The sequence below is a fragment of the Callorhinus ursinus genome, unplaced genomic scaffold (assembly GCF_003265705.2).
Source record: "Callorhinus ursinus isolate GAN/ISIS: 27379988/994484 unplaced genomic scaffold, GSC_fseal_2.0 scaffold3, whole genome shotgun sequence".
NCBI classification, from domain to species: domain Eukaryota; kingdom Metazoa; phylum Chordata; class Mammalia; order Carnivora; family Otariidae; genus Callorhinus; species Callorhinus ursinus.
In genome coordinates this window covers 3,707,656-3,720,017 of record NW_027397065.1, presented here as the reverse complement: position 1 = coordinate 3,720,017, position 12,362 = coordinate 3,707,656, and positions in this window count along the sequence as shown.

Here is a 12,362-nt window from a genome sequence, read left to right as displayed (position 1 = left end):
TTAAGTGATTCTCTGACAGTGAAATAAGAAACAAAAGAAAGGGTGAGTTAAAAAAAAAATGCCACGAATTTGTCCTTATTAAATTGGCCTAAATAAAAATCAACATGATGGAACATGAGAACAGTTGGAGTCAATGGCCATATTAAAAATTCCAGGTAGGGGCGCCTGGATGGCTCAGTCGATTGAGTGGCTGCCTTTGGCTCAGGTCATGATCCCGGGTGTCCTGGGATCGAGCCCCGCGTCGGGCTCCAGCCCCGTGTCAAGCTCCTTGCTGAGTGGAGAGCCTGTTTCTCCTTCTCCCTCTGCCTGCCACCCTGCCTACTTGTGCTCTCTTTGTATCTCTCTGTCAAATAAATAAATAAAATCTTTAAAAAAAAATCCCAGGTACTTTATTTCCATTGTTTCTAGGCAAGTTAAATTCTAATTTGAAATAGTAAACAAAACAGAAAAAAACAACACAAAAACAGTGCTGTCACTGCTAGCTAATGGATAACATTCTATTTCATTGAAAATTATTTTATATGTTAGCTAGAAATGAGCCTTTTGTGTATGAGTGTGTAAAAACAAAAACCCCCAGAATTTCACTGCTGTACTTCTTCTACATAAGATTAGGCAGTCTCATAGTCAGTGTCAAATTCACCTCTACCCTTACCGCATTATCTCCAAAAAAAAATCAAGCACATGTTCTCTTCCTTTCTGGAAGGAAGGAACATTACATTTTCACTGTCTGTGAGTTACTTTTTCCAGAGAGCAATAAATTATTGATTGTATGAGATTTCATAAATAAAGCCAAATATAAGCAGGTGATTAATCATTTATTTCTGGTTCACCTTGAGAGAACAGTACAATGATAACAAAAACAAAATAACTGTGTTTCCTGTTCATGATGTGCAAGTTTAGTGGATGCATGCTCTATACAGTTCATAAGGATTCTTGCACTGTTTGTTGAGACATTTGGTGTGGAAAGTCACCCAGAGAGGGAAAAATCACATCTTGAGAGTACCTACTGTATATCAGTAGTTCTATGTACTTAAAAGTGTTACTGTGCCAAACAACAATTTTTTTTTTTTTTAAATAAGGCATGTATGACTGGTTCTGATCCTAACTGCATTGTTTACTTGCCATGCAACCTTAGGCAAGTTTTTTGACCTCCAGTGCCATTTCCTCATCTCCCAAATGGGGATAATACAGGAAATTATTTCATAAGATAGTTGTGAGAACACCACAATACATACACTTTATCACTCAGGGTTCAGCCAGATAAGCACAACCAATAGGAGATACAAACATACATATATATTAATGCATATGTTACAGGACATTGGTCTTACTGTTATCACCACATCTGATGCTAGGGCCCAGAGTCCATAGGGCAGGCAGTCAGGAAAGGACGATGGATGCAAAATGGGGAAGATCAAGGTCAGGCTGGAACCCACAAGCATGAACTGGAGCCCCAGTGGGCCCCAAGTCTGGTATTATTGCTCCTGACCTTGGTGACAAGAGTAGCCTGCAGATGCTAGGGCCCTTTGTCCCAGAGGTGAGCACACACACCTGGTCCAGGAGTGAGAGAAACTGATGGTTGATCCTGAGAAGGGAGGACTGTTGCGAGCCCAGCTTCCCCTTCACACTAGTGAGGTGAATCAGCTGATCAGCAACAACGTGTATCTGTGCTACAAAATGGTTGCTGCTTCCCTTTTGCATTCCAAATCTCCAAGAACTCTCCTTGTGGCTTCTCCTAGCCAGAAACTATAAGAAAGGTAATTCTAGGAAATATAATATAGTTCCTCTTAGCCAAGTTGACACACTATAGCAGCATATCACACAGACTTGTGCACAGATACAACAAATATTCGGGTATTTGATTTTTCTTTGACTAATCCATAGTACCTGTTGTATTTTTTTTGTTTGCGTATTTTTTTTTTAAGTTTGCTTATTTTCATCAAAGAATTTAGTAAGAATCAGCACAGATTTTATGAATAAATGTTGATGGAGAAAAGGGCTTATCAAAACAACAAGGTAGTCAGACTTACAAGTATCAATTGATATAAAGCTATATTTATAATGGATTAATTATTTAAAACAAACTCCAAAGTTACCAAAATTAATTAAAAGTAGAAATTTCTAATCTTTATAAATCTGAGGCAGCGTCTGCCTATCTAGCAATTAAGATAAAATATACTCAAAAGGGGCAGTTGGGTGGTTCAGCTGGTCATGCATCTGACTCTTGATTTCTGGCTCAGATGATGCTTTGGGCTCTGTGCTCACTGGGGAGTCTGCCTCTCTTCTGCATTTCCCTCTCCCCCTCCCTGCTCTCTCTGTCTCTCTCTCTCTCAAATAAATAAATAAATTTTAAAAAGTACTCAAGAAATACCACTTTGAATTATCTTCCATAGAAAGTTCAGAAATGTAACCATAACTTCTCTGATTACTATTTTCTCAATCTTCTTTCAAGAGGATAGATTTTATTTTGAGACAAAGATTCATGTGCACATGGATTCTGTTCAGAGCCGCTTTATTCTTGCTGAGGACAAGATTCCTTTGCTGTAGGGAACAGAGTAAACTTATCATTAACTGCTCAATTAAGTTTATCTTCAGTTGAACAAATAAATATAAATTCAGGTAATCTGACAATATGTCAAACCATTTAACCTTTCATGATTGTTTTATTCTTCAGTGAACAGTATTAACTTTTGTTCTTTAATAATAATACAGTGACTATTTAGTTAGTCTTCTCATTTACTCTTAGAGTAATATCTGCTACGTTTTGGTGCATTGTGCTTTGGGATCTTCATGGATTTGAGGAAACTTAGGCACAAGAGCTGAATGCTTAGAGCAGAATCTCTATATAATTTCAACTGAGATATTTTTTTAAAAGAAAGTACTCAGATCCTGATTTATTATAAGGTCTGTTATGGAGTCCAGGATCTGAATTTTTAATAGACCAGAGGTAATTCTTGTGTGGATTTTTTTTAACACTATGAGAACATTATTTTAGGAAATAGTATGATGTCAAGTTACTGCTGGCTATAGAAAGGGAGTGATATATATAGGTGTGTATGAATGTAGGAGGAGAAAGGAATTCCTAAAGGAAATATGAGGAATGTTTCTCTGTCACAGATTTTTGCCTAAGAACATTTGACATCTGCTTGCTTAGTGCATTTTGAGTTCCCAAATCAACTGGTAGTAGATCACGCTTGATTTCTGGGAGTTTACTAAGAATAATAGCCCAGATAATACTTGCTCCTGAACAGTATTTGCTCCTAGCAATTTGTAGAAAATATATTTTCACAAAAGCCAGAACTGTTGAACTATTGTGTGAGAAATGAGTAATCATCATATTTAGATAGTTAGGGTCAAAACTGGAAATTACTCAAGGGCTTCAGTTGTGTTTACTTCTTGAATGTAGCGACTTAACAACGGAACATCTTTGTATGCCTCTCCAAACTTTTTCTTAAGGCCTATTGTTTTCTTCACTGTGAAGTTTAGATATAGCCACCATCTCTCATATTTAATTGTTAATCACTATTATGACTTCAGAAGAAATATGGTATGGTATGGTGTGGTATGAAAATACAAAGCAAAACCATTTGAAAATACAAACTCTGTTTTTTAGTGATTGTAGGAGAAAAGAAAACCAAAACAAAAAGAGCATGCAAGCAAATATCCATCAAACTGTAACATTGATTTAAAAATTCACTACATGTGTTGTTTAAGGAGCATATTATGTAGCATATTTTTATGTAGCATATTATGACTGAGAGAATAGAAATGACAAGTTTCCACTGAATAAAAACCAATGAACCCAGATGGGAAGTTTCATTCTTAATTTCAATTATGCCCTTATGAAAGTTTGTCTATTGGAACTAGCCACACACTTAAATGGTAAAATAAGGATTAAGAGGTCATACTATCCATGATTTGAGGCAAAATTTTAAAAAAGTTTAATTTAGCTGATTTTTACTGTTTTAATGCCCCTGTATTATTCTATTTTTTTGTGTAGCCAATATTTTTGAATGCTCATTATTCTAGGCAGTTGCTAATTGCTTTATCTGTGTTACTGAATTTAATCTTCACAGCCCCCCAGAAACTTACGTAAAGAGGAGTTTTATCCATAGTCAAGGTATAAATAAGAGATGATCAAATTGCAGTAAAATTGTTAAATACCATATAAGTTTTCAAAGTTTTAAAAATATGTATTTCATCCTGACTGCTTAAAAGTAAAGCTTTGGATAATCACTTAGTCATGGTAATGAATATCTTTGCTCTTTCTCTTTAACTGTTTTTTGTTTTCCTTCCCTCTCTAGTGCACAAAGTTGAATTAATCCTACTCCTGAAATCATGGCTTATTATCAACATTGGTCTGAGCAAAGGCCATGTTCTTGTTTAGTTTACCTGTGCCTTTTTGTCTCTGTCCCCTATTTCTATTTTCCTTCTGTTTCTTTAGGCAGTTCTAATATATTTATTATCTTTTAGTTTGCATGCATTCTTGTAAATCGTGTCTTGTGTCCTATTCATAGGCATTTATTCTGGCAAATGATACTACATATCTCCTTTTTTTCATTTTTTTCCCACTTGGTATTATGTTAAAAAATTCTTTTCAGTTATATTGTTATACATAAATGTAATCCATTTCTTCTAACTGTCCATAATACTCTGTATTTCTTATCCACAATATATTACCTTTCTGTTGTTACATTGGTAACACTGAGCTTATACTACAGATAATTCTTCATTGAATATTGCTGAATATATTTGCCTTTGGGGCATTTACTCAAAAGCCAAAACTCTAGGTTACAGGATATCTTACAAAATAGTACTCAATGGCTCTCCATATGGCTAGTCTATATCTCCCACCTGTAATCCATGCTAATTTAAATATTCCCACTTTCCCCAATAAATAATATTTTTCATCTTTTAAATTTTTACCAGTATAAGAAATGTGAAATGATTTCTCATTTTTATTTTGGTTTGTGTATTTGTGATTATTAAAATTGTAAGTATTCCTTCACATTCTCATAAAACTTTCCGATGTCTTCCTCAGTATCTTGATCGTATCTTTCACCTGATTTTCAATTGTGTTTGCTATTTTATTCCTGTTGATTTGAAGTAGTTCCATGTATAGTTTAGATATAAATCCTTTGTTGATTTTATATTTGACAGATTGTTATCACCCATGCTCAATAAGCTTTATTAAGAAGTTTAGGATTTTCAGGGCACCTGGGTGGCTCAGTCATTGAGCGTCTGCCTTCGGCTCAGGTCATGATCCCGGGGTCCTGGGGTCGAGCCCTGCATCAGTCTCCCTGCTCTGTGGAGAGTCTACTTCTCCCTCTCCCATTCCCCCTGCTTGTGTTCCCTCTCTCACTGTCTCTCTCTCTCTGTCAAATAAATAAATAAAATCTTAAAAAAAAAAGAAAAAAAGTTTAGGATTTTCTATTTGTAACCACAATGCTAAAATGTTACTATGAACTTTTTCCTTCTCTTCCTAACAGGGATCTATAAACCATTTAGACCTAGGTCTTTAGATTTAGCTGACTCTGGGAAATTTTTACACCATTATTTTCTCCTTTCTATTCTTTCTAATCTTTTTTTATTTTTTAAAAAAATTATCAAGTTTTTAATTTTAATCCTCCTTTCTATTTTTTGTTTTTCTCCTTAAGATATCGATATTATTTGGATATTTGTGCTTCTGTTATTTATATTTATTAATTTTTCTTTTGTGTTATTTATGTCTTTATCCCAACATTTTCTGTGAAATTTACCCCATATAATGACTTGTAAAGTCATTTTTCAGCTATTTCTTTTCAGGTATTTTTCAGCTATTTTTTTTCCATAATTTTTTTCTCCTATTGTGTTCTTCATTTCATTAGGATTTAACATGTTAATATCTTCCTCTTCCTGATTAAATATACTTATTTTAAATTATTTGTTCACTGCTCCAGTAATTCTTCTTCAGGTGATATATATTGTCCACTTTCTGTTTTTCTTTTGAAGTACTTCTATTCTTCAGTTATGTTGTATTTTGGCCTATGAATCCCTATTATCCTCAAGATAGTAGCTTTTCTCTTTTAGTAATGTCTATCAGGGAAAGGACTAATGACCCACCTTGTTCATTTTGTACAAAAATGTTTAATGTAAGTCTGTGTTATTAAGAAAAAACAAATTTTAGTATCTTCTGGGTGTTTTATATTTGGTTTAGTAGAACTGGTAGATGCCTTACCTAAAGAAGGTCATAGTACCTGTACCAGACCCTATGTTAAAAATTTAATCTATGATATCAACTAGGATTGTATTTGAGGGCAACAATCAAATAAGTACTACTGAAGAAATCAGTAAGGAAATTATTTGTTTAACACAAAAATTCTGCAGATAAGCTGTTTGAGGCTTGTGTGTGCTGTAAAAATGCCAGAAAGGGGCTGTGTTCCTTCTATTTTATTATTCCAGTTAGCTTTTAGCTTTCATCCACAGGATGATAAGATAGCCTTTACACTTTGCAAAGATGACAGTGGGCCTCAGCTGATGCACTCTGAAATCCATTGCTCATTTGCTCCCAGCCAGTGACCAGGCATTGGCAGGGATACAAAGCAGACTTGTTCTTAGGAGACATGGGACTCTTTCCATGGGATACTTTGACTTGAGAACTCCCTGATGACCTAACTCAGCTTTCCTTAGACTCTGCTACATTCTAGTATACTTCTACTCAATCTTTTATCCATCTCTTCTGCACACAGTGTCAGACTTGTGTTGACTGATGGTTTTCTAGACCCCAGCATCTTCAGTTTTCTTTCATTCATGGTCTCCTAATAAAATCTTTGCATACTTACTCCTGTCTTAGCATCTGCTTCTTAGAAGACCTGGACCAACACACAGAATAAAGCACAGTAACCATGCGATCACCTTATTAGATGAAAAGCAACAACAACTAAAGATCTTCAGAATTCAGCATATGTTAATGAGAAAGACTCAGCAAGCTAGGAATTTGAAGAATTCAAATTGATAAAGAGCAGCTGTGAAAACTTAAGTTAGCAGTTTATTTTATGATGAATATTGCACACTTCTTGTTTGGGAATAAGGTAAGGGATATCTACTCTTAATATTTCTGTTTAGCATTGTAATAGAGATATTAGTCACTGTAATAAGGAAAGAAAGTAAAAGATTAACATCAAAAAAGAATAAGCAACTCTCTATTTGTAAACAGCATGACTGCATGTGATATCTTTAAGAATGTATAAAACCAGTACTAGAACTAATATGTAAATTTAGTAAGTCAAAGGATAGAAGGTTAATATAAAATATATGTTGTTTTTTACATACTAGCATCAAACCCTTGGAAAGTATCATTTCAAAATATTTACATTACCAAAATCATAAAATAATTAGGAACATAGTTGAAAAAAATATTTTCAGAAACTTTATACTAAAAATTATAAATAGTATTGAGATAAATTGTAAAAGGCCTAAAGAAGTAATCAGAAAATGTGTGTGGAAATGCAAACAGAATAGCCAGATCAGTTTCCCAAAAAACAAAGTTGGAAGATTTATTTTACCTAATTTCTGGGCATAGTAATCAATACAGTATACTATTGGTGAAAGAATAAACATATAGAGAAATTAAGCAAAGTGAATATTCCAGAAACAGATGCAAGCATATGTGGTCAAATGATTAACAAAGTTACTAAGGCAATTCCATGGGGAAAGAAAAATCTTTTCAACTTGAGATGTTAAAATAACACAATATTTATTATAGGAAAAAAAGATACTATTGGCCATTGTTGTAGGCAGAATAATGGTCTCCCAAAAATGTCCATATGCATAACCCTGGAGACTGTGACTGTATCACTCTACATGTCATGAGAATTAGTATGTGTGATCAAGGTTAAAGGCTTTGAAATGGGGAAATAATCCTGGAGTATCCAAGTGGCTGAATCTAAACACATGAATCCTCAAAAGTGAAGAACTTTTCCTGCCTGAGTCAGAGAGAGATGTGACATGAAAGGGATTCCACTCACTGTTGCTGGCATTGAAATTGGAGAAAAGGCCATAGGCCAAGTAATGTGGACATACTCTAGAAGTCCTCAGCTGACAGCCAGCAGAGAAACAGCAATTTCAGTTCTACAACTATAAGAAACTGAATTTTGCCAAAAACTCAAGTGAGGAAACAGATTCCCCCTTGCCCCCAGAGCCTCCAGTAAGGAATATAGCCTTCACAAAACCTTGGTTCTTACCCTGTGAGTTCCATGTTAGATTTCTGAGATCCAGAACTTTAAGATGATATATTTATATTGTTTAAGCCACAAAGTGTGTGATATTTTATTATGGCATCAATAAAAATTAATGCAACTATACATAAAAAGTTAATTTGAAATGTATCAGAAAACAATATAAAACAAACAAACAAAAGAAACATTGAACCTCTTAAGAGGAAAGCCTAGAGGAAAATCATGACATTGGATAGGATAGGCAGAGATTTCATAGAATACAACAAAAGCATGAAACCTGAAAGAACCAGCATAACAAAATTCAGACTTATCCAAATTAGAAATGTTTGCTCTTCAGTATTCAACATTAAGAAATCAATAAATCGGGGCGCCTGGGTGGCTCAGTCGTTAAGCGTCTGCCTTCGGCTCAGGTCATGATCCTGGAGTCCCGGGATCGAGTCCCGCATCGGGCTCCCTGCTCGGCAGGGAGTCTGTTTCTCCCTCTGACCCTCTTCCCTCTCGTGCTCTCTATCTCTCATTCTCTCTCTCTCAAATAAATACATAAAATCTTAAAAAAAAAAAAAAACCCACACACAAAAACTTAAAAAAAAAAGAAATCAATAAATCTGGGACACCTGGGTGGCTCAGTTAAGTGTCTGCCTTCAGCTCAGGTCATGATCCCAGGGTCCTGGGATCAAGTCCTGAATCAGTCTCCCTGCTCAGCAGGGAGCCTGCTTCTCCCTCTGCCTGCTGCTCCCCCCACCTTGTGCTTGCTCTCTCTCTCTCTCTCTGACAAATAAAATCTTAAAAAAAAAGAAATCAATAAATCTTGGATTGGTAGAAAATATTTATAATACATATATCTGACAAAGGATGTAAAAGATAAATACCCAACAATAGTAAGTCAAAAACCAATTAAAATAGTAACTTATTTGATCAAAAGGCATTCAAGATGGCCAGTAAGTACAGGACGATATGCTCATTCTCCTATAACTTTCGCAAAATTAAAAATTAAAACCACAAAGAGATACCTCTGCACATTTTTAGAATGGCTAAAATTAAAGAGAGTGACCATGGTAAGTGTTGATGAGATGTAGCAGAGCTGGACTGTAATGCATTGCTGATGAAAATGTAAAATGTACAACCACCTTGGAAAACCTTTTGTCTGTTTTTTAAAAATTTAAATATACACTTACCATAGGATCCAGCCATTCCTCATTCTGGGTATTTCCCCAAGAGCAATAAAAGCTTGTATCTACATAAGCACTTGTACAGAAGTATGTACAAAAACTTTATTCATAATATACAAAAATATGAAAATCTAAATGTCCATCAGTAGTTGAATGGACAGATAACATGACACATCCATACAACTGAATACTCCTCAGCAATAAAAAAGGAAACAGCTATGAGACACACAACAACATGGATGAATCTAAAAATCATCATGCTGAATGAAAGAACACAGAAACACAAAAGCATATACTGTAGGATTCCATTTATATAAAACAAAAACTAAAATATAGTGGCAGAAACAGGTCAATGTTTCTTGCTGTCAGGGGTGAGGAGGGCATTATGGACTATATAGTATATAGGACTATGAGGAGTCTTTCAAGGAGATTGGAAAGGTCTGTACCTTGATGGTATATAATGGTAGGAACCCCTCAGATTATATATTTTAACTAGGTACAGTTTATGGGTTCCTGAATAGAGTTGATATGGAAACAGTAAGAATGGACAGAGGTTGAAAGAAGATAGTTGTAGCTAGAAGAATTTGCTGTAAGGGGAAAACATGAACTTTAGAATCCAATAGAATCTGGGTAAAAAACTTGCCACTAGAACTTCACTAGCTTTGAAATGTTACTGAGTTATTTAGCTCTCTGATTTTCAGCCTAATCATCTCTAATAACATGGAAAATAATCTAATAGTGTCATTTTAAAATTTAAATAAGAACACATGTTAAAAAATACCTAATGAAGGGGGCACTTGAGTGGCTCAGTCAGTTGAGTATCCAACTCTTGGTTTCGGCTCAGGTCACGAACTCAGTCGTGGCATTGAGCCCCGTTTTGGGCTCCATGCTCAGCACAGAGTTTGGGTGTGTCTCCTTCTCTCTCTCTCCCTCTGCCCCTTCCCCTGCTTGCACGCCTTCTCTCTCTCTCTCTCTCTCAAATAATTCTTTAAAAGAAAACCTAATGAAGAATCATGTACATCACAGGTACTCACAACATTTTTTTTAACCTGCTTTTTTTCCCTAGTAGTTGACACAAATTATAAAAGATTTCCGATATCAAGTTGCTTAATAATTTATCGTGTTACATAATTTAAATCATTTAAAAATTAAAAGAACTAATGCACTTTCATTATAAACCCCACTAACATTTTATCTATGTTTAAATGAACTTGCAAATCATTCCTCATTTTCTAGTACTTATTCCTAATTTTCTCATTTTCAACAGCCAGCTGTCAAGATCTTGTTTGTTTTTAACAGAATGAAATCACCATACCACTGCCATGATCGGTGTCAGCCTAGCATTATTTATCTCATATGTTGGAGTCTGCTAAGAGTTAGAATTACAAGATCATTTAAATATAAGAATGGATTAGATACTGTTAGTAATCTGTTAAGCAACTGTGCATTTCCACAGAGCTGCTGTATTCAATAAACATATCTCTGCTCTAAGAATATGATTGCCCTATGAACTCAATTTATTCTACCCTGTGTAGATTATTCGCGGACACCAGGAGACCTATACTTTTTTCTGTGACTCACATCTCCCAAGGGCATTCGTTAAATTATTGTTCAAGGCCCAATTTAAATAACTTCTCTTGAAACTTCCCCTGGTCTTCTCTACAAAAAGAAAAGCACTGTAATTTAAGTAATAAGACTTTAAGGATATCTGATCCATTCCCTTTACTTAGGAAACAGCTTTCGAGAAGCAAAATTACTTGTCCAAAGGAAAACAACCTTATCATGTCAAAGCTAGGACTGGGTTATAAGCTCATTATGCTCAGTACAATTCAGTACTGTATTTATTCACTATACTATATTGACGTTTTTACATCTTCTGAAATAATACAGCTATTTGCTTTTCCATTTATTTTTCTACTTAGCATGTACATTAGAGTACATTGATGTTATAAATAAACACTCCAAATAGTGACTTAAATAAGAGACCTATTTATTTCACTAATTTTAAAATCAGAGGTGAGCCATCTAGGGCTGGTTGGCCAACGGCCCTGATCTCTCTCATGTGGTTTTCGTTTTGGAGTCCAAGTGACTATTCAGCCATTGCCCAAGAGTTTGAAAAAGTGAAGATGAAGTGGAAGGCAAGCAGTTTCCTTTAGGGTGACCACACAGAAGTTGCATATACCATTTTTTCCCATATTGTTTAGTTGTGTTCACAGCTAGATACAGGAGAAGGAGCAAATAAAATCGCCAGCTGGATGATTGATTTTGGATAAGATCAAGAATTATATCATGACAAGAAATAAGTGAAAAATGCAAAGTAATGATAGCAGTGTCTATCACAGAATGCTTTATATCAGTGACCTTCAATCTTTTTTCCTGGCAAATCCTGAAAGAATTTTGTAAACCAAAAGTGCTTTCCTCACATTTCTAAGTTAACCTAGAAAACCATATCATAAATATACATAGTTGCAGAAATTATAAATTTCAGTGTACCACAAGTATTGATATATTTTTTAAATTTTTTATTGTTATGTTAATCACCATATATTACAACATTAGTTTTTGATGCAGTGCTCCATGATTCATTGTTTGTTCATAACACCCAGTGCTCCATGCAGAACGTGCCCTCCTCAATACCCATCACCAGGCTAACCCATCCCCCTCCCCTCCTCCCCTCTAGAACCCTCAGTTTGTTTTTCAGAGTCCATCATCTCTCATGGTTCGTCTCCCCCTCTGACTTATTCCCCTTCATTCTTCCTCTCCTGTTATCTTCTTCTTTTTCTTTTTTCTTAAAATATGTTGCGTTATTTGTTTCAGAAGTACAGATCTGTGATTCAACAGTCTTGCACAATTCACAGCGCTCACCGTAGCACATACCCTCCCCAATGTCTGTCACCCAGCCACCCCATCCCTCCCACCCCCAACCACTCCGGTAACACTCAGTTTGTTTCCTGAGATTAAGAATTCCTCATATCAG